The sequence below is a fragment of the Pelodiscus sinensis genome, chromosome 12 (genome assembly GCF_049634645.1).
Source record: "Pelodiscus sinensis isolate JC-2024 chromosome 12, ASM4963464v1, whole genome shotgun sequence".
Classification (NCBI taxonomy): Eukaryota; Metazoa; Chordata; order Testudines; family Trionychidae; genus Pelodiscus; species Pelodiscus sinensis.
This window is the reverse complement of record NC_134722.1, coordinates 5,153,391-5,177,100: the sequence shown is the minus strand read 5'-3', so window position 1 is coordinate 5,177,100 and position 23,710 is coordinate 5,153,391. Positions and strand designations below refer to the sequence as shown.

Genomic DNA, 23,710 nt, shown 5'->3' with positions numbered 1-23,710 from the left:
ACCTGTCTCGATGTTTTGACTTTCGACGTAGCTTTCAAGAGAGCTTTCACAGGGAGTTCCTTTGGATTCCTAATTCAACTCCTGTTAGACCAACAGCTGTTTCTGCCGCAACCAGGTAGCCAAAGCACTATTCCGTGGGAGTCTGAACATGCCTCTCTCCTGAGTGCCAGTCCTGTTGGCAAGCGTCAAGAACCGTGAATGCATCATTCACCCAGCCTCAACTTGCAGTGGTGAAGCAGAGTTTGGTACCAGACTTCTGTGCCTGAGGAAACAATGGACTATGAGTCAGGAAGTCCACTTAGTTGGGTTAACTTAATAAGAGTCATAAAATCAAATTCATGCATCCTCCCCCGCTAGTCTAATCAATGTAATGAAGCAACAAAATTGGCCCAGCCTGTTCCAGTTCTTTCACAATCCTCACCTCCTTTTTCCAGCCCATGGGCAAAGGATAATTTGTGTTTCACTGACTATTCATTATTGTGTAGTTATACTAAATCACAGCTGGGGGGGGGGGGGGGACTTCTGTATGGCCACGAAAACATGAGTGTGTATGTGCACTGCTGCTTCTCCATATTGGACAGAAACATAGTGGATCTACTGTATAGCAGTGTGGCGGTGTGGTGGGTACCCCCTGATCCTGCACCCCCGTCTGCAGCAAGATGAGACTCCACCAGCCAGTAGAATAGAGAGGGATTATTGCTTTCCCAGGATACAGCACAGCATAGACGTGATGTGATTACAGGAGTCAGGGCCAGGCAGCCTTAGCCCCATTGGGGTAGGGGTCCACAGGCCCCGAACCCTCAGTACTCAACTTCGTCTCTTCTCTTCATGTTTTCCCAGCCAAGACTGCCCCTTCTCCACGCCACACCCTTCCTTTGTCCAGACCCCTTTCCTGGTCAGGTAAGAATGGGTTGGGCCATGGACTACGTGACCTGAGGGTCCTCAGGGCGACCCCTCGCTGGGCAGTGCTTCCAGACACAGGCCAGTAGGGGTCACCCACAGCCTAAGCAGAGCGACCAGTGAATGCCATCACAGGCAGATTTTCAATGGCTAACACCTAATTAAGTAACAAAGGATCTGGTAGCACTTTATAGACTAACAAAACATGTCAATGGTATCATGAGCTTTCATGGGCACAGCCACTTCTTCAGATGACCGGAGTTATGAGTTTGGGATGTGAACATTTGAAATAAATAGGAGAGGGGAAGGAGGTGGGGAGATTATGGGAGGCGGGTGGGAGACAGAGCATCAGTAAGTATCTGGAGAATGGGTACTTAAACCTAAGTCAAGATACTTACTGATGCTCTGTCTCCTACCCACCTCCCTGATTCTCCCCCCCCCCCCTTCCCCTTTCCTATTTATTTTGAGTGTTCACATCCCAAACTCATAACTCCGGTCATCTGAAGGAGTGGGCTGTGCTCACACAAGCTCATGATACCATCGACATGTTTTGTTAGTCGATAAAGTGCTACCAGACCATTTGTTGTTTTTTTCTGTAATCGACTAACTCAGCTACCCCCTGAAGCACCTAATTAAGTGTCTTTGTAGCTGAAGCTGCAAAGGCCTGTGTTCTTGGAACAGGGGGATGAGTGTTGTAAGCCTGGGAAGCTTCGAGCAGCCCCGGCTGCACAGTGACAGCTGTCAATGGTTGAGGCTATTTTCTTGTGAGGTCATGGCCCGTAAAGAGCTGTTACAAATAAGCAGGAGATCAGAATTAGGGAGCCCCAAAGCTCCCCTGGCCTGTGCCCCATGCAGAAAAGGGTTACAAGAGAATTTTGGCCCCTCAGTGCCAAATAATAAAAAGAAAATGCCCCACAGAGCATTTTACCCACGTTCCCCTTAAATTTAGCTTACTACTCAAAGAAAGGCAAAATATGTTGATTCTTCTTCAATTAGTATAGTTGGGCAGAAAATGGTAGCTTTTTTTTCATAACACATTTTGAAAAGGATTCTATTTTTTTCAGTTTTTTTAAAATTACTGGTGTTTTCCATGTATTTCTTTTAAAAAAACATTAAACAAGGCAACTGAAAAATGTAAATTGGATGGGGTGGTGGGTGGGAGACTTTCAGAGTTTTCCAAAACTAGAAAAACTTTTCGGTTTTCAATATTTAATTAAAAAAATAGAAACATTTTAAGGACATGAACATTTTCCACAGTTTTTCAGCAGAGTGGAGGATTTTCACCCCCACGTTATTTTTTTCAGCTCAAATATTTTGACTGGTACTAGTAATATTCTGCTAACTGAATACACATCCTAAGCCTTAGTTATCAAGCCTTTGAATGACTGTATGGCAGGACCTGGCACTTTTATCTGAGCCTGAATCTTCCACTAGCAGCTAAGCTGACTTAGGGTACGTCTAGATTACAAGTAAAATAGTTTACTCGGCATAGTGAAAGAAGCCCCGCTTCATTAAAATAAAAATGACCGCCTCCCATAATCTCCCCACCTCCTTCCCCTCTCCTATTTATTTCGAATGTTCACATCCCAAACTCATAACTCCGGTCATCTGAAGAAGTGGCTGTGCCCACGAAAGCTCATGATACCATCGACACATTTTGTTAGTCTATAAAGTGCTACCAGATCCTTTGTTACTTAATTAGGTGTTAGCCATTGAAAATCTGCCTGTGATGGCGCTATACCGACGATCAGCTGATCCGGCACAGTGCAGCAATCTAGATGCGGCACGGTCGACAAGGGAAGCCTTTGTCGACCGCTCAGGAAAACCTCGTTTCACAAGGCATACTAGAGCGGTCAACAAAGGCTTCCCTTGTCGACCGCGCTGCGTCTAGACTGCCGCGCTGTGCCAGATAAGCTGATCGTCGGCACAGCGCAGCGGCCATTTTTATTTTAATAAAGCAGGGATTATTTAAAAACCCACTTCTTTGACTATGCCGAGTAAACTATTTTACATGGCTCTATCGATGGAGCCATGTATTCTAGACGTACCCTTAGCTTGAAATAAGTTACACAATTTGCACGATTCAAATTTTGAAATAACACACTATTTTGAGACATCCCTTATCTCTCGTGGAATGAAGTTTACAGGGATGCCAAAATAGCACGTCCACAATATTTGGTAATAGCGGACATGTTCAAAAGATGTAGGGTAGCTATTTCAGGTTATCTCTGGTATCCCGAAATAGCACTGCAGTGGAGACATACCTTTAGGCATCAGCCTTCTCACTTAGCCACATCTTTTCTGGGTTTCTTTTCTCACATTGTCCCATAAGAAGGGCAGCATATAACTGTGGCTAATGCTGATTTTTGAATGCATGACACTAGAGTAAGCAAGTGACAGCAAAAAGTCATAAGCGGTGGTGCCATTTCTTACAACTTTCTCATAAGTCTCACGATCATTACTGTTTTCTTTAAAACTCCAGTTCCTGGCGTCCAGTGGATATATAGAATCCTAGGGTTGAACGAGACTCCAGGAGGTCATGGGGTACCACCCACTGCTAAAAGCAGGCCCAATCCCCACTAAATCATCCCAGCCAGGGCTTTAAAAAATATGGTGATTTCAGCTTTTGTTCTTAAAGAAAACGTAAGTTTCTACCCCTCAAGAGTGGGAAGAAAGCTTCAAAATGAGACCCCAGGGCACTAAAGACTTACAAAGCAACAGTCAAATAAAAAGAACACCAAGTCTATTCTTTTTGCATATTTTCATGATTTTAACATCACTCTCATGATTTCTGGTGAGCCTGACTGATGAATTTTTGGACATTTGGGGCCGGCAATACTATATAGGCTATTTACCTTTCAGGTGGCTTTAACACCCTAGGATATTTGAAAAGTCTCATCACCTTCTCTCTGATTCCTGTCTCTTCTCATTCCCCTTCTAGCTAAGCATTAGCATTTAGCACTTGTGAACGGTGCCAAATCTGCAGCACGGGACAGTAAGCAGGCAAGAAAGTTGAAATGATTTGACTGCAAGGCATTTCCAACAGGACGAAGGCTTGGAAGCATTAATTATATATGAGGCATTTTACAGGTATTACTCATGGAGCTCTCTGTGGGTACAGCACTCAGTAAAATGGGTCTGTAATCCTGCATGGAGCCTTTGGGGATTACAGCAATATAAGTACCGCACAATTAATGGGAAGGAGTACATTTCCCAACACAGCTATTAGGCACCACTCAGAGAAGGCGGTGATAACAGGCAATGGAGGCTCTTTGTAAACAAAGGAATTGGTTGGAACGGGACCTGATTATTACTTGTTTGAACCTGTGTCTGCCTCCAGCTATACCTTTGAGAAACCACAAGCACAAAATGGAGAAAGTACAGGGTCACCATTTCGAAAAGTCTCAGAGGGGTAGCTATGTTAGTCTGTAACTTTAAAAAAAGTGTAGTCCTGTAGCACCTTAGAGACTAACAACTATATAGATATACATCTATGTAGTATCATGAGCTTCTGTGGGCAAAACCCACTTCCTCAGAGGAGCAAGTGGGTTTTGCCCATGAAAGCTCATGATACAATATAGGTCCTACAGGACTACTCTCCATTTCCCAAAGGTTGTCTTCTGCTACGTGCCAGTCCTACCCCAATGACTACTCTACAGGGCTTACAATGGCAAAGCTAGGCCGATACAACTGCTCTAAGCTGATTGGAGAGAGCGTTTCCCTTGACTTATTTAATCCACCACAATGAGCTATGTTATGCTGGCAAGAGATGCTCTCCCACTGATAAAACAGAGTCCACCCAGGCTTGGTTGGTGTAACATACATCACGCGATGAATGGGTTATTCATACCCATGAGTGATATAAATTATATAGACCTAAGATGCAGGGTTTTCATGGCCCGGGTCTTGACTAAGCTAGAAACTTTCTGCACCAACTATAGACACCACTTTTGCTCTTTGTTCTACTCCCAACCCACAGTAATCAATGTTAGGAGGTTTTATGTTCTTGTTATGGGCTGCAGTAAACCTCTTTGGAATTGGTGGGTGTAACTCACTTTTTTATTTTAAGACAGTTGTAAGAAGTCATTAAGCTTCTTTATGGAAGCTGTTAGCTGACATGATAAGAGTTTCCATCCAAAAGAAAGGGTCAGGTCACCACCCTAAACAAAACCACACCCAACAAACGAGCCTGAAGTCACGTCCCCACTTGCCGAGCCAGAGATTGATCTTCCAGCATTCAATTGAGAGGGTCTAGTAAGGACCTGCTAAATCGAATGCTGAGGACACCCCTGATCAGCGTCGGCACTCCTACTCCTCATGAAGAGTAAGGGAAGCCGATGGGAACATTTGCTTCTGTTGATCTCCCACTGTGGAGATGGCACCAAACTCGGTTTAGGGTGCATCGACTCCAGCTATGTTATTTACGGAGCTGGAGTTGCGTATCTTCTGCCGACCTTCTGGGTCTACTATAGACCTGGCCTTAGTTCAGCCTTGTGGGCAGAGAGGTATCTCTGGATATTGCTTTGTGGCAGCATCTCCATGAGTGAGAGAGAGAGGCAGGAAAAACAGCAGAAAGCCCAGGACATAGGCAGAACAACCACAGAGCATGAGGCCCTGAGGGGGAAAAAAAACTCAGTGAGAAGGAATCTTAGGGCTGAGTGCTGGCTGAAAAGAGGTTTGGAACTGAGTGTAACTGAGAGCTGTTTGATTCCTGCTACGATCTGGGGAAAAAGGACTTCAGATATTTGCTGTAAACAAACCACTGTATCAAAGCAATACCCAATATCAATTTCTTGTCCTAGCTGAAACAACCTGCTCAGCTCCAACTTCTGGCTAACTGCTCGGGTCCAGGAGGAGTAGAAACTATTATATCTTAGTTAGCGCCGCAGCTACTGGGTTACTTCTGAGCGCTGCACCATTAAATGCCTCCCTGTGTTTGTCCGAGACAGAACATCAGGAATGGCTGCCCGTCGCAGGGAGCCATAGCCTGTAATACCTCTAAGGCTAGTATAGGGGGCTCTGTCTGTGAGGTGGAGTGTTTTCCATATAAGGGCATGTAAATTAATAATCTTCCCCTGCTCGCTCCACCCATTGCAGTGAAAGATCAGCTAATGGGCTGACTTGTGCTCAGGCCTGCTACTCCACCCACTGCAAAAACCAACCTATGGGGTGATAAGTTCACAGGCAATAAAACAGGCAGGCAGCCCCTCTCTCACGGGGGATTCGCATCGAGTGAACGCCTGGCCTGATCACCCAGACGCCTTGCACCCCCCGCTCTCGAGTCTTACTGAGCGTACTCCGAGTTGGTCGACCCGAGTGGAGACAGTTTATGAGCATGCGACCGGTACTTGTGTTCCTGCTGTCTCCAGAACTGGTATAACCCCCCCCCCCCCCCCCGCCATCATCCCTATCCTAATTGATTTCTTAGTTGTCCTTATTTCTTGTCACGTGACAGTGGCTAAAAAGTTACTAAGTTAGTTTATAAATAGTTGTGGTTTAGGGTTTTTACTGTTTCCTTGTATAAAGTTGTGTAAATAATCAGCCTTATGGAAAATACCAGTGTTAATTCAACTGTTCCTAACCCCTGGGCAGTTATTGGGAATTATCGTGATTTAGAAAAGCCTCAGGGAATTGTTTTGTGTTGTCTGGCAATCTGTTTAATTTTTGTTCTGATGATTGTCTGGCGCCATCAAAATAAAATCAGTTTGTGCTTTTTAAAACCCCCAGTTGTGGTCTCATCCTTTCCAGCATCCCTTCGAACCTCGTGTATTACGGGGACTGACAGTGTTGAGATTTTTTCCCACTGAAAGTGGGTGGGCAGGGACTATCTACGATCACTCCCGGCCTGAGCCATTTGTGTGCCTCAGGCCCTGGGAGTGTGGTGCATGTGCGGTTCCGCCCCTGGGCGTGCTGTGCCCCCGGGCCCCAGGCGCCTGGCGCATGTGTGGCCCCACTCCCACTCGGTCCGGCAGCCCCACACGGTGCCCCCTACAATGGGGCGCCCCGGGCAGTAGCCTGGTCAGCCTATAGCTTGGCTCACTCTGTCTACGACACATTTGAAGCCAATGGGTGGTGCAAGTGCTCAGCATTCAAACGCTGCGGGTACAAAATAAGTAGCCGCTTTTGAAAATGCAGGCTCTCATTTCCTTGGGCCTGATCCAGTGCCCATTACAGTGAACCTGTGTTGTTGGAGTGGATTGGATCCTAAATGTCTTTGCTTCCCCAATTGTAAAATGGCCTAATAATACTGACTTACTTCCCAGAGAGGCTGTGAAACTTACTGCAGAGTATTATCCTTGGTCTCCCTGAGGCTCTGGTCCAAAGCCCACGGAAGTCACTGGAAGTCTTTCCACAGACTTTGAACAGACACTTAGGACTGGTCCACATTGGGAAGTTCACCAGACTAGCTAAGCTGGAATAGCTCCTCATGTGGACACTCTAATAAGGTTGCATTGCTCACCCTACCTTATTCCAGAATAACGTCCACATTAAGGCTAAGGGTGCCTTAAGACCTACACTGCAGGTCTTAATTCGAAATAAGCTACACAAATTGAGCTACATCAATTGTGTAGCTAATTTCGAAATAGCTTATTTCAAAATAGGGAGTGTCTACACAGCACTTATTTCAAAACAGAGCACTCTTCCTCCGACTTCCTTTACTCCCCATACAATCAGGGTTACAGGAGTCGGAGTGAGAAGTCCTTCGGCTTGACAGTGTTTTGACACTATTTCGAAATAACTGCCTGCTGTGTAGATGTGGACTACGTTATTTCGGAATAGTGTTGCAGTGTAGACGTACCTGAAGTCTACACTGGCGCTTTACTGCACTGTAACTTTCTGGCGCGGGTGTGAAAACGCACACACACACAGACCCTCAGCACAGCAAGTTGCAGGGTGAGTCACGCTACAGTTTTGCTGCAGCTGCACTTTAAACTGTTAAGTGTAGACCAAGCCTTAGACAAGCCCATATGGGGTATGTCTACACGTGGAACGAGGTGTACAGATAGTTTGGATTAGGAAGCCTAATCCGAACTATCTAGTCCGTGCCGCGTGTAGCCGCGCGGCACGGGGTTTGCACTAGACGGCTTTTAAAAATGGCGGCGCCGGCTTTATGCTAATGAAGCCCAGGAAATTCAAATCCCGGGCTCCATTAGCAAGTTCGGTATGCATACATTACCCCCCTAGTTCGAACTACGGGGGTAGTGTAGACATACCCTATGAGAGTGGAAATCGGCGTCTCCTTTGCAGCAGTACACTTACACTAGTACAGTGGTCCCCAACGCGGTGCTCGCGGGCGCCATGGTGCCCGCCGGGGCATTTATGTGCACCCGCTGAAACATCTGGGCTGGTGCCGGCCCGGGAGCGTGGGTCGCTCCTGCCCCGGGCATGCGGCACATGCGCGGTGCCAGCCCTAGGGCTCAGGGCCCATGGGCAGCCCCTACCCCCGGCGCGCAGCACATGCACAGTGCCGGGCGCAGGGTGCGTGGGCGGCCCCTGCCTCGGGTGCACGGCACGTGCGTGGTGCTGGCCCTGGGCTCAGGGCGCATGGGCGGTCCCCACCCCCGGAAGCACGGCACGTGAGCGGCTCTGCCCCCAGATACCCAACACATGAGCAGCTCTGCCCCTGGGCACCCAGCAGCCACGAAAGGTTGGGGACCACTGCACTAGTACGTGAGAAGAGATTCAAATCTGTTACTTGTTATAATGCCCTCCAGGAGTGGCAGAACTCACCTGGATGGCCATGTGATTTCTGACAAAGAGCTAGAACACACAGGGCCCAACCTCTCATTAGTTCCCAGTTCCTCTAACAAAGCTGCCAAAAAGGTGAGAAAACAAAATCAAGTTACAAGAGTTGTAGTTTTGCAGCCTGAGAGAGATTTCCTCAAGACCCCAACTCAGCATTTGAGGAGTGGGCCAGTTTGGGGAGGAATGATTGGTTCCTTCCTCCTTCACCGGCCCTGCCTCCCCCCCACCCCCCGCATTATTTCTGACATTCTGCAAAGTGCACAAAACAATCTGCACTGCTCCGGAGCTTGCTATCAGCACAGCACGTTCTCTCAGGAGCACTGATCCGACCAGTTCCTATTGGACAAATACCCGGACCTCTCAAACACACAGCTGGTGAATAGCTAATCCCTTTGTTGCCAACACTAGTGCGAGGATAATGAAGAAGGCAGGTTAGACTTTGAACCTCTAAGTCAGGTCTTTCTTTAACATCTTTATAAGTGATCGACCTTTCCCTAGCAGAAGGATTTGAATACAAATTCCTGTTGCTATAATAATGCAGCTTGATTTTCTTATGGGGGACAGACTCTTGACTGTGCAGAGGTTGCAACCGTTTTCTACCCCGGATGACAACGTTTCCTCTTGTGCATATGTCCTTAGTTTGCCAATATGTGTTTCATCAAAGCAAAGGGCCAGCAGCATCCTTTTTCTCAAGTCTTTGCATGCCTGTCCCTGTTTTGCTTATTTTATTCCACTGAGTCACTCATGCTCACATTCACACAGCACCTGGCTGGGCATGCTCAGTCCTCACAAGGAGGAAATATTTGATACCAAACTGACGTCCTTGTTTACAGCTTAGTAGCACTGAGGACCCCGCCTGAACTACCACGTTCATGTTTCTCAACACTGCGACAAGCGTCCTGAAAGCTTAAAATGCTCATGCCTGATTTATGCTCTAGCGAGCTCCAGTCTGGAAGAAAGCACCATCAACAGAGCCTAAGAGGCAAGACCGGCTACCATTCCATCAGGCAGCCAGCGGCTCAAACTGCATCCGTAAGGAGAAGAGGCTGCTACACAAATTCTTCTCCTTACACCCTACACGCCCTCATCAGAGCATTGAAACCTGGAGCCTGGCCTGCTAAATGAACAACACATTAACACACCTCTGTTTTCTGACTGGAAAGGAGTTCTGGCTGATGCTGTTTAGGATTCTCTTTGGAAGGCAGAACTGACACATTAAAATATCAAATAAAAAATAGCTTCTGCACTTACACAAGCTAAGTTAAAAATTATAAGAGCCCTCCCTCCTCCAGGGAGGGGCAACCCAGATGAGTGAGTGGGCCTCATGAGGGCAAGATTGTCATAACCAAGACGATCTCCCAGGACAGGGTAGCTTGGCTCACTGCGCTTGAGTGCGTAGAATTTGCGGGGGGATGGGAACTGAACCAGAGCAGCGCTTTTGGATACAGAAGTAGCGCACGGTTCTCACACTGTTGTGCACAATCAGCACCCACCTCCCATCACATGATTTAAATGCATCTCACTTTTGTAACACTGGGAGGGAAAAAAACGATGCAGACGGAAACTAGCGGAATCTGGCAACCCTATGCATGGGCAAACAAAATGCATCATGGGCCACATGTTGAACTCCACTGGGCTGCAGGCTGCCCCCTACTGGCCTAAGGCCTCTTGATCTAAAGCAGTGGTGGGTAACCTGCGGCCCGAGGGCCACAAGCGGCCCATCGGGGTTCTGTGTGTGGCCAGTCAGGCATTTTGTTACTGTTGCCCACGCACAAGGTTGACAGATTCCACTGGTTTCTGTCTGAGTAGGTTTGTTGTTCCTATTGGTATTACTAAAATGACATGCGCCTAAAGCAAGGGCATGAGACGTGAGGTGCACGCTGATTGCACACATCAGTGACAGCGAGAGCCATATGCTCCCTCTGCAGCCAATCACAGCGCTACCATGGTTCAATCGCAGACCCATAAAGATCTGTCCATGGTCAACATGCCTGCACGACACTAGCCGTATAACATCCAACCCCTCGCAATCAGCAAATTTGTCCTCACAGCACCATGAGAAAGGCATTGACTAGTCGCCCTGTTTTTACAGCTAGGGACCTGAAGCACAGGGATGCTAGAGAGGTCAAACAGGAAGTTGGTGGCAGAGCAGAAAATCAAATGAGCCCCAGGTTAATGTCTTATCTATCTTCCCTTTCCATGAGAGGGGAACAAAGGGCATTGTGGGTATTAATGAGGATTACTCTCCCTCAGCATCCCCCAAGGATTATGCAGAATGCACCTTAATTATTGGGCTGCTCTCCCTACTGTCCTGTCAGAGGTAAGGAACAGTGAGTGGACCCATCTTGGTCAGAAGAGTATGGCAACCTAAATCTAAATTTTTTGCAATGGTACTTTCAATTGAAATTAATGCGAGTCCTGACAAACGATTTTGAGACATGGTGGACCTCAAATAATTTTTTAGTAATTTCAGTTTTGAGAAACTGCGCTCACCAGAAGCCACTGATACTGATAATGTTTAAACAACTAACTATATCATCCAAAGCCCAAGATTTGGTGGTGATGGGGGACTTCAACTATCCAGATATACGTTGTTAAAATAACACTGCGGGGCACAGACTATCCAATAAGTTCTTGGACTGCATTGGAGACAACTTTTTATTTCAGAAGGTTGAAAAAGCTACCGGGGGAAGCTGTTCTAGATTTGATCCTAACAAATAGGGAGGAACTGGTTGAGAATTTGAAAGTGGAAGGCAGCTTGGGTGAAAGTGATCATGAAATCATAGAGTTCACAATTCTAAGTAAGGGGTAGAAGGGAGAACAGCAAAATAGAGACAATGGATTTCGGGAAGGTGGATTTTGGTAAGCTCAGAGAGCTGATCGGTAAGGTCCCATGGGAATCAAGACTGAGGGGAAAAACAACTGAGGAGAGTTGGCAGTTTTTCAAAGGGACATTGTTAAGGGCCCAAAAAGCAAGCTATTCCTCTGTGTCGGAAAGATAGAAAATATGGCAAAAGACCGCCTTGGCTTAACCACGAGATCTTGCATGATCTAAAAATAAAAAAGGAGTCTCATAAAAAATGGAAAGTAGGACAAATTACAAAGGATGAATATAGGCAAACAACACAGGAATGCAGGGGCAAGATTAGAAAGGCAAAGGCACAAAATGAGATCAAACTAGCTACGAGAATAAAGGGAAACAAGAAGATTTTTATAAATACATTAGAAGCAAGAGGAAGACGAAGGAGAGGGTAGGCCCACTGGTCAGTGAGGAGGGAGAAACAGTAACAGGAAACTTGGAAATGGCAGAGATGCTTAATGACTTATTTGTTTTGGTCTTCACTGAGAAATCTGTAGGAATGCCTAGCATAGTGAATGCTAGTGGGAAGGGGGTAGGTTTGGAAGATAAAATAAAAAAAGAACAATCACCTAGAAAAAAGTTAAAAATCACCTAGAAAAGTTAGATGCCTGCAAGTCACCAGGGCCTGATGAAATGCACCCTAGAATACTCAAGGAGCTGATAGAGGAGGTAGCTGAGCCTCTAGCTATCATCTTTGGAAAATCATGGGAGAAAGGAGAGATTCCAGAAGACTGGAAAAGGGCAAATCTAATGCCCATTTATAAAAAGGAAATAAGAACAACCCACAAAACTACAGACCAGTTAGTTTAACTTCTGTGCCAGGGAAGATAATGGAGCAAGTAATTAAGGAAATCGTCTGTAAACACTTGTAAGGTGGCAAGATGATAGGGAACAGCCAGCATGGATTTGAAAAGAACAAATCATGTCAAACCAACCTGATAGCTTTCTTTGATAGGATAACGAGTCTTGTGGATAAGGGAGAAGCGGTGGATGTGGTATACCTAGACTTTAGTAAGGCGTTTGATACGGTCTCGCATGATATTCTTATCAATAAACTAGGCAAATACAACTTAGATGGGGCTACTAGAAGGTGGGTGCATAACTGGCTGGATAACTGTACTCAGAGAGAAGTTATTAATGATTCACAATCCTGCTGGAAAAGTATAACAAGTGGGGTTCTGCAGGGGTCTGTTTTGGGACCGGCTCTGTTCAATATCTTTATCAATGATGTAGATATTGGCATAGAAAGTACGCTTATTAAGTTTGCAGATGATACCAAGCTGGGAGGGGTTGCAACTAATCTGGAGGATAGGGTCATAATTCAAAATGATCTGGACAAATTGGAGAAATGGTCTGAGGTAAACAGGATGAAGTTTAATAAAGACAAATGCAAAGTGCTCCACTTAGGAAGGAACAATCAGTTTCACACATACAGAATGGGAAGAGACTATCTGGGAAGGAGTACGGCAGAAAAGGATCTAGGGGTTATAATGGACCACAAGCTGAATATGAGTCAGCAGTGTGATGCTGGGAGGCATTAACAGGTGTGTTGTGAGCAAGACACGAGAAGTCATTCTTCTGCTCCCCTCTGCGCTAGTTAGGCCTCAGTTGGAGTATTGTGTCCAGTTCTGGGCACCGCATTCCAAGAAGGATGTGGAGAAATTGGAGAGGGTCCAGAGAAGAGCAACAAGAATGATTAAAGGTCTAGAGAACATGATCTATGAGGGAAGGCTGAAGGAACTGGGTTTGTTTAGTTTAGAAAAGAGAAGATTGAGGGGGACATGATAGCATTTTTCAGGTGTCTAAAAGGGTGTCATAAGGAGGAGGGAGAAAACTTGTTCATCTTGGCCTCTGAGGATAGAACAAGAAGCAATGGGCTTAAACTGTAGCAAGGGAGGTTTAGGTTGGACATTAGGAAAAAGTTCCTCACTGTCAGGGTGGTCAAACACTGGAATAAATTGCCCAGGGAGGTTGTGGAATCCCCATCTCCGGAGATATTTAAGAGTAGGTTAGATAAATGTCTATCAGGGACATGTATTTGGTCCTTGCCATGGGGGCAGGGGACTGGACTCGATGACCTCTCGAGGTCTCTTTCAGTCCTAGTATTCTATGATTCTATGAAAAGAATGCGAAATGCTATAGCAGTGTTTGGAGTGAAAAAATCATTTCTTGCTATAAATTCTAATACTTTTAGAGGAGAAGTTTTAGGACTTTTTAACTCAAATAAAGCTATTAATTCATCATGGCCCTGTCCAGAGGGGAGACTGCGCTTCCTGCACCGGGGCCATTCCTCCGCGACCCCGCCCCGGCCCCTCACGGGCAGGGCTGACCCGAATTAGGCAGTGGAGCCGGGCAGCAGCAGGAGGCAGAGGGTGGCCAGCAGGCTCCAGGCACACGTGGTGCCAGCGCTGCACAGTGAGTAGTGGCATCTCCCACGGCCCTTTAAAATCAGCGGGGTGGGGTGGGGCCGGGCATTGCCGGGGGAGGCGGCTTACCTGGAAATGCTGCTCCTGGAAATGTGCCGCCCCAAGCACGTGCTTGATTTGCTGGTGCCTAGAGCCAGCCCTGGTTCCAGGGCACAGGAGGAGGGATACGTATTTATACGGACTTATTGTCTCCTCTCTCTGTATCTTTCAAGGACCTCTCTGGGATTTGGGCATGAACTACTGCAAAACCTGATGCTCTGAGACTGGCTTGTCAAAGATGGGAGGTCCTGCTGCTCTACCACATGAGCTAGAGGGGCCTGTGTTTCCCGCCCCCCCTCCCTCCAGAGGTCCCAGCCTAGCCCTAGGGCATCAGAGAGGAACTTTGGGGAAAACCTGTGATTGAGGTGGCAGCAGGCAGACGGGCAGAGTCTGAAGAGGACACTCCTGCTTTGGCAGTGCCCAGTGCTTTTCAATTGGGTTGCCTCAGGGGAAATGAAGTAGGCCGAACTCCGGTGTCTGGAGCCTGCATGCTGGTGATAGCTCTAGGGACTGAGGCACCATCTTGCCTCTGGATTGCTGCCCTCCTGATGTCACTCGCCTCATGAGGATGAGGGACAGAAAGCCACTTGCTATTGACTCAGTTTTTCCAGTCCTGCTCAGCTTTTTCCCTGCTGGGAGAGGGTGGCTGAGGTGACTCCGTACCAGACTGCCCTGCTAAGACGATGCCAACCGGATCCGGCGTCTCTACTCCTCTCTGGCTTCTTTCTTCCCAAGGGAAGGGAAACTGAGAGTCAGGGGTGAAGGGGAAACTAACAGCGAAGGCCTCAGTCAGGGGAGGTGGACCAGGAAACACACCTTTCCAGATGCCTGTTGGGCCTCCCTCCCTGAAGCCTGCAGGGACATCAGGCACTGCAAGATACTTTAGACAGGGAAATGGAGCTTAGGGAAACCCCCCCCCCCCCAGAAGCAAGCAAAGGCCTGGGACACAGCTGGGATTTATTGCGCCAGCTTATGAGTCATTCTTAATTAGACAGCAGTTTGAAAACAAAAGGTTGGAATTTTCCTCAGAAAAACTCTGCACCAGGGAGGGCTGGGTGTGCTTGCCTGCCTGCTGCTATGGAGACACACCAAGGGACATTTCCCTGCTGCAGTGATTAATGGGACAGTTTCTGGCCCCAAGCTGCGACAGCCTGGCTAACATACCCATTGTCACAGATCCATGGATCTTAAGGCAATGCAGGAACATTATTACTCAACTAGGCCTGGTCTACACTAGGGCTGTGCCTAGACTGGCCAGTTTTTCCGGAAAATCAGCCGCTTTTCCAGAAAAACTTGCCAGCTGTCTACACTGGCCGCTTGAATTTCCACAAAAGCACTGACTTCCTACTGTAAGAAATCAGTGCTTCTTGCGGAAATACTATGCTGCTCCCGTTCAGGCAAAAGTCCTTTTTGCACAAAAGTTTTGCGCAAAAGGGCCAGTGTAGACAGCTGAGATTTGTTTTCCGCAAAGAAGCCCCGATCACGAAAATGGCAATCGGGGATTTTTTGCGGAAAAGCGTGTCTAGATTGGCCATGGACACTTTTCCGGAAAAGCGTCCGTGGCAATCTAGACGCTCTGTTCCGAAAATGCTTTTAATGGAAAACTTTTCCATTAAAAGCATTTCCAGAAAATCATGCCAGTCTAGACGTAGCCTAGGAGTGTAGATCCAATTTAGCCACATTCGGTCGATTTTCTAAACAACGTGTCCACGCTGCCAAGCTTGTTCTGTCACCCTTAAGGGCCATGGAAGTTGATTTTGGTACTCCTGCTTCACACTGTTGTTGCTGCTAGAGAGCTCACCTAGATCAAACCATTGTACAAGACAAAAACACACACATAAGGTGGGATTTTCAAAGATATTGAGGTGCCCAGAGAGAGAGCTAGGCACCTAACCTGTGAAACATGTTTGAAAATCCCACTAGACACCTTTCTGCATCTTTAGGCCACTAAATGCCATTGAAAATGGGGCCCTTACAGGCATTAAAAACATCTGTGTCTGCTTGTAATGAGACATGCACCCTTTGGCATTTTGAAAATCCCACCAATAACCTGCAAGCAATAGGTGAGATTTTTAAAAGACCACAGAAGAACTGTAAACTTGTGAGTTATGTCAGAATGTTACTCCCAGAAAAGACAAAACTAGGCTGCGGTGTAACTCCCATGCCCACATAGGGTAAGGATTCAAAACAGAGGCAGACAGCTTGTTTAAAAAAAGCTGGTTCGCTAAAGAGCTCTTCATGCAAACTAGAAGTGGGCTGTTTTCTTTGAAATCGTTCACAAATCGCTTCTCTTACTGTTATTTTGTCCTAGTGGTCTATGGACTCTTGCGGCATTCTGATGCTAATGCTTACCCACGAGCTTCTGATTAGCTGTACAGCCATTCAAATATCTGCAGGCACAACGACCGTTGGAATAATAAGTGATGGGTAATTGGATAGTACTCGAGTGGGGTGTCAACTGATCCAAATCCAGGGACAATTTGCCTGCAATGCATATTTGAGCAAGGCCCTAAGACAAGAGGAGCCCACATACAACTCAGCGCCAAGTATGAATGCACTTTCAGCAACAACATGCTGGCGGAATTCATTTCATGTAGGAGCGAGGCACCTTGCAAGGCAGTCCATTAAGGAAGGATCTAGCTAAAAGAGGCACTGAACGTAGCAGACTTTTCTCACGGTCCTGGTCTCACCCTCGCTATGGAAGAGTTAAAATGCTAAGACCAGACTCTGCAGTTACAGATTTCAGCTGGTAACCTGAGATGTGAACATTTGATGAAGCTTCACAGTGACATTGGCAATGTCTAGCTCTCAAATAGCTGTTTTCAGGTGTGGATCTCAAAGAGGTTTGACTGCACAACCCTTCAAGCAGGGATACTGACTTTGTTCTAATTTGTACAGCATCTAATTCAATGGAGTTCCAATATACGAATAGGAACTCTAGGCCTGGTCTACAGTCAGGGTTAATTATGTAGCTGGCGTCAACTTACCTTGTTTCGAGATTCCCCGCTGACTGCATCGCAGAAGGCTGACAGGAGCAAATGCTCCCGGTTGCTTCCCTTACTCCTTGCAGAACCAGGAGCAATGGCCATTGTTAGGGGTGCCTTCTGAGTTCGATTTAGCAGGTCTTCAGTAGACCAGCTAAATTGAACTCCAGAAGATGGATCATGGTAGCATTGATCTTCCATTTAGTGACGACATATCCCTAAGCACAATGGTAATACAAATAATGAATAACAACACTTTCACACACTTGGGGTAGTGTCAATTTACATATGGGAAAGGACTTGCCCCACAGCAGAGGCAGGAACAGAACCCAGCGTGGGGGCAGTTGCCGCAAACTGTCCTATGGACAGAACAGCTCTGCCTCCCTCTAAAAGGTTATTCCTGCAGCTATTACTCACTCCTGTTATTGAAAAAAGTCACCTATTTTTCCAGATACTTTCCTTATACTTTAGTGCACCCCCGTGATACAGAGATTTTGGAAATTAACAGCTGGCAACGTTTTCACAGTGTCTGTTTGCAGCCTACTCACCAGAAAAGCATGGAGATGTGTGCTCGTATTAGATTTGTTTCCAGGAGGTGGAGCATGAAGAAAGAGAACTGTAAATTAAATACAAAGTGCTCCTTGGGTTGATATGCTGAAAATTGCTATGTACGCATAAGAGGCTAATGCCGAGTTATTTCGCCTGAAGGGTGTACCCAAGAAAAGGTTGGCTTATTCTTCCACACCTCCCACTTAATTATTGTTATAACAGGGTTTCAAACTCAATTTCCCTTAGGGCCAGTGCTCAACTCCTACTGGGGCAGTGGGCACCCCCCTGGCAGTGGTCTGTGGAAGGGGGGGGGCGCTGCGTACTCCCCTCTCATGTGTCACCAGACCATTTCTGACCTCTCTGGACGACTAAACCCTCCTCCCTCCTCCAGCACCTCAGCCACCATCACTGGCAGCGTGGCTAGAGAGGCTTCTAGTAGTGAAGAGGAGCAACTGGGCTGACCTGGGAGATGGCAGTGGAGTGGAGAAGAGGCTGCTGTGTTGCTCCGTTTCCCCATGGTTCCTGCCACCGTGGGGAATGTGGAGGGGCCCGATCCCTGCTGCTACCCCACAGTCACAGGGACTTGTATGCCAGTCACCTCACACAGGCTGTATTGTGGAACTGCTCAAGGCCTAGATGGCCCATTTGAAACCCCTGTATTATAGTGTTTTCACATGAAAGTGGCCACTTTGGCTTAAACTGTGAGGGGACTATTCCAGTAAGGCTATAACGTCTGCTCGGAGAACCTGCATTACCCTTCAGCAGTGCTTGCCTAGGACTAACAGTTACTCATGGAGAAGTCAAAGGTGCCCTGAAAAGGGAAAAACAAACAAGAGTCCTGCCCTTTTATCTTTCTTTCTATTTATGCCGCGGAAAAAGGTGTGGCCACTCCTTCCTCGCCAATTCAAAATTCAGGTCTTGTAGCAAAACCAGGGTGACAGGGAACCAGCAAAGTGATACCATCATGAGAGTAGAATCTGTACACAACTGAGCAGCGCGTGTGTGGGCCTGTCTAAAATCAGGTTTTGTTTTTTTGGTTTAGTTTTGCCTATTTCGTTTCACCACCTCATGAACACCAGGTTGAAAGGCTGCCTTGGTTAAAGATTCAGTAGCCCCATGCATTTAATTAAAAGCTGACAGCACAGAGGTAAAAGTAAGGGGGTGAGCCCTGATACAAGAGCTGATGCAAAAGCCAGCAGGGAGCTATTGAAATAGCTGGCAGGGACTTAGGTTGCAATAGGACAGTACCCGCTGCTGAAGACCCACAAGCTGTTCTCCAGCAGAACTAGGGGTGACTGGAGTGGGGAGTGCATATTTACTTGCATTGCGTTTCCAAGGCACCCACGTTTGTGTCTTGCACAGTACAGTTGGATGACAGAACTCATTGGTTAGAGTTTCCGTTAGTTTAGCTGCAAGTGGAACTTCCATCACTAGAGCCCTGCAAATCCGTGGATATCTGCTTTATATCCGTATCCATAGTTCATGTTTGTATCCAGAACCCTGCGCATTTAAGGATATCTGCACGTAACTCATTTTTGTGGCTATGGTTATGAATTTTGTATCCGTGTGGGGCTCTGTCCATCACTTCCTTAGGGACTACTGCACTGCCTGATGTATCTGTCTGACAGTTTGCCTGTCTCAATTATCCCTTTCGTAAATTTCATCACCCCTATATTTTATTATCCTTGCACTAATTTATTCAGCCTAATTATCCCTTTATTTATTCCATCTACATTTGTGTTATACTCACCAGTCCCATTGTAACAAATTCCCCTTTCTCATTAGTGTTCACCTTGTCATGAATTTGTAGGCTCAATGCTTTTTTTGTAACGGTACTGGCCGGTACGCAGTACTAGCACCTCCAGACGCAGTACCGGCACCTCCAATCAGAGCTTACCTGGAAAGAACGGAGCGTACTGGCGCCTCTGTACGGAAATGTCTGACAGTAGGCTGGGCCGCGTGTCTTAAAAGGGCAATGCCAGTCGCGCCCCCCCCCCCCCCTTTTTTTTGCTCAACAACTTTTCCCCTGGAGTACCAGCACCTTTTTTAAAGCAAAAAAAGCACTGTGTAGGCTCATGTCGTGACCTACTTTTTTTTTTTTTAACAAAAAAAGCGCTGCGTAGGCTCATGTCATGACCTACTTTTATTGTCTTTTTAGCCAAGCTAACATATCTAACACCTTTAATTTCACCTCATATATCATCAAGTAGACTTAACGTTTTTTATTGCTTTTCTCTGAATTTCCCTCCAGTTTGCAGAAATGTTTCTACCAAGCTCTTCCCAACTGCAGACTCCATCTCTCTGTTTATGCTGCCCAAACATGCAGAGGGCTTTTTTGAGGAGTGGGCTACTTTTATCACATGAGAATGTCTCAGTCTAGGTCTCTTTCATAACTATTGCTTTCCAGATTTCTCCCTCTCATTGACAAGGCTAGCTCCTTCTATCAGAACACATAGGCTATGTCTTTAGTTGCCACACCAGAGATTGATATTCTGGCATTTGATTTAGTGGGTCTAGTTAAGATCCACTTAGTCAAATGCTGAGGACAGCACTGGTTGATGCCGGTATTCCCTGCAGTTCCAAGAAGTAAAAGAAGCTGATGGGAGCATTTGTGAAGATGGTGCTAAGCTTGGTTTAATGTAAGCTGACTCCATCTATATATTTTATGTAGCTGGGGTTACACACCTTAACCTGACCTTGCAGGTCTAGTGTAGACTTGGCCAGAGAAACCAACAATGATCACATGGTTCAAAACTCAGGAGCTGCAGGAGCCTCAGCACAGACTTCACTGACTTATCCATCATGCCACTTTTCTTTGTCTTCCTTTTCCCATCTGTAAAATGGGGCTCATAATACATGGTTGACAAGGGAGTTATACAAGAAAAAGCCTCATGTCTGTGTGTCTTTGAGATCCTCTGAATGAAACTGACATGGGAGTGCAAATTATTTTTGTTACATTATATTACTAGACTAACACCCATCTTCAAGAAAAACTCTTGAGAATGCAATTTAGTGATCCATGTAGGATGACGTCTTTAGATTCATGATTAAAAAGACAAAGCAGGCAATCTTTTGCAAAATAAAAGTTTTTTCAAGGCAAAGACCAGCAACAACAATTATAATTCATATTTCTTTGATCCATTAAAAACCAAAACATTCTAATGTAACAGACGTGTTAATATACTAGAGAAAAATAATACATCGCATTAGACATCTCATTTTACAAGAAAATCTGATTAAATTACTAATGACTGATGGAGCAGCACTCTAGATCAATCTGGGAATATCCACGTTGACAGAAACGCAAACATTGTAAATAGACAGCACTTACTGTAGAAATATCAAGATTAAATATATTTACCCATTAAAGTAAACACAAATTCTAGAGCAACCATAAAGTTAGTACTTTTTTAAAAAAAGCAATCAGGAGCAACAAAATCCTAACTTAGATCTAGATTTCCATTTATGTTCGTTAAAAAAATTAAAAACAAAAACCACAACAAACAAAAAAAACTTATATAAACTTTAAAAAGCAAGACATTTCTGAAAAGTCAGATGATTTACTAGGTGTAACATTCACCCGGGTTTTGTTCTGAAGGCCAGCGCGAGGCCTACACGCCACTTAAAACTTCCCTATAAAGGTTTAAATGGGACTTAAGTTTTCGCGCTATCCTTCTGAACATACAAGGGCAAACATCTCCCTATGCGTGACATTCACCACAGTGCAGAAGACCCAAAGGTATCTGCATCGTTTGGCCCCTCCACATGGGACTGAGTATGGCACGCAAGACACGGTGCAGACCCTCTGTGCTGGGGTCAACGTCACACAAAGGGAATAATTTAGGTACGTCTCTTTTAGCCTTTTACAAATTAATTCAATATTTAAAAAAATAATTGCTTTTTGTCTTAAAATGCTATAACTGGAGGGAGCAACATCCTTTCTAATGCAAGGAACAAGAGTGATAAAGAGCTGCTAAGGAAAGGACCTGTGAACAGCATGTCTCCAAAGAGCCATCTAACACGAGGTTCAACTTTCCCCGGGCTAGAAACACCGAGAGCCCAATTAGATGGGCTGCCGGCGTTACCGTGAGTGCATTAACCCTGTTCAAACATCTGATCGACATCTTGCTTAGACCACTGGCAGCAACCAGGGCCTATCTACATACGCTACCGCCCCCCAATGCTGCAACAGAGAGAACGGTGAGCCCTGCTCTGGACTGAGCCAAGATGAGACTAAGCCCCTGACTCCCAGTGAACAGAGGAGCTAGGCATCTTTCATGATCAGGCCCCACCATCCCACTTTAGACTATTCTCACGCAGGCAAAATTCCCACGGAAGTCAAGCGAACAAATTTATCCGGGCCACAACTGGGCCCAGCTTCCACGAAAAATTCAGCATCTCACGGAGCATGAGAACTTCCATGGGAGTTTCACCTGAAGGAGTATGGAGCTTTGGCCTGCAATTAATACCTTGAACTCCATTGTCCTCACAAGAGGATACCACTTCCAGCAGCTGGATAAAGCAGCTACTCTGCAGGCTCCCAGAGTGAATACAAGGCTGTAATGGACTCCAGCATGTCCTGCTGATGTAAAAAATGTCAGACAGCTCAGTGCATGAGCATCAGCAAAGGTCCTAGAGGAAATGAAAGCCAGCTCACTGCCAGCCTGCCTCTTTTCAGCTGGAAGAGAGAACCCAAACTTTAAGAACATTGTTTCTCTATTGTTTAAATAATAAAAAAATCGTAGTGGTTCAACAGTTCTTTTAGCCTTCCCTTTGATGTCACTGAAAGGGGAGTTACACAACCCTTTTAAGAAAATACTGCCATGCCCCACAGTAGTGGCTTTCTAGTGTTTTGTAATATTTGGAAATATTACCACAGAATACTGTAACGTCTGTTTAATGTGTCAGGGGGTTTTCCCAGTCAAAAGGCAAAAGACATCCCAGAGACATTGGTAATGACCCTGTCTTGTTCAGACTAACCTAAATATGCATTCCAGCCACATCTTCAAATCACTAGGACACTTTTTCCTTTCAGTGACTGCCAACAGCCTCGCTATTTATGAATCAGTAGTTTTCATTAATCATCACAGCCTGTTCCCAGCACCCCAGTCTTTCCATTTCTGTCCCAATCCAGTACCAGAGACAAACCGAGTCCGAGCAAGCCATGCTGAGGAATGTCAGCGATACACCCACCTCAGCTGTTGGCAGTGACTGAAGCAGGGAAGAACAACAGAGCAATTTAATACAGGTTTCAATCAAATGGGATGATCTTTAAAGTTTTCTGGACAACAAGAAGGTATTCCAGTGGGTGCCTCTAAAAATAAAACCCTGTTTAGTACAACATGCCATTCAGGAGGGGAAAATGATAAAACTACTGCAAGAAGTTTAACAAGGAGCCCAGATAACTTTTTTTTTTTAAACACGACCACCCACCATAATTCACCTTCTCTCCAGAATTTATAATGCCAGGGGGAACATGCCCATTAAATCAAGGACAGTTCTTCCTTACCCTCTTGGTATCAATAAGGCAAAGTTGCATGAACCTTGAGTGACAATTATTTCCCTGCAATTAATCTTAAAAAACTAGCTACATCCTAATATTTATAGTTGATGGGGTGTTAGTACGTCACCAAGAGAGCTACGTAATTCACAGCAACCACTTATAATATATATATATACACATGCACACATACACACACACACACACACCACAGTGTTCTACAGCCATGATCCCATATACTCTATTCCATTAAAACCACAGTAAGCTTCAGCAGTTGGGGGTCACAACTGCACAACACTATCCTATAAAATTTGTTGACAAGATACGTCACTGATCGGGGAAATTTACTAAGCTGCAACATCAATAGTTATTAGTATGTTACAAGTAACAATGGCGCTTTCCATGTGGTTTTGTGTGTGTGTGTGTGTGTGTGTGTGTGTGTGTATTCCTCCTGTTTTGGGTCACCCAGAACATACAACAGAATGAATGATCCCAGGCAAAGCCATGTCTAGTCTAGATGATTTTATATGCCAACAGTCTCTCCAAACCCTCGGTCAGCAACTCATGCCCGTTCTGACACATCACCCGACTTTTGATCCGAAAGGCAGCAGAGGTCTTTCATCGATGTACTCTCTCCTCTCACACCAAACTTTAGCTTCGCGCATCCAGTCTCAAAGCTGGCATCTCTAAGCTTCTGAATGATAGT

General features: G+C 45.8%; 2 protein-coding genes across 2 annotated transcripts in view; both read right to left on the bottom strand.

Annotated features, from left to right (window-relative positions):
• Positions 1-23,710, bottom strand: part of KLHDC4 (kelch domain containing 4) — a 316,137-nt gene that overhangs the window by 100,292 nt on the left and 192,135 nt on the right. The window lies entirely within an intron of this gene.
• The window catches only part of SLC7A5 (solute carrier family 7 member 5), a 61,291-nt gene continuing 61,092 nt past the window's right edge, over positions 23,512-23,710 (bottom strand). The window contains exon 11 of the mRNA XM_025182424.2: positions 23,512-23,698. The gene's annotated coding sequence lies outside the window, so the exon portion shown is untranslated. The remainder of the gene's footprint in view (positions 23,699-23,710) is intronic.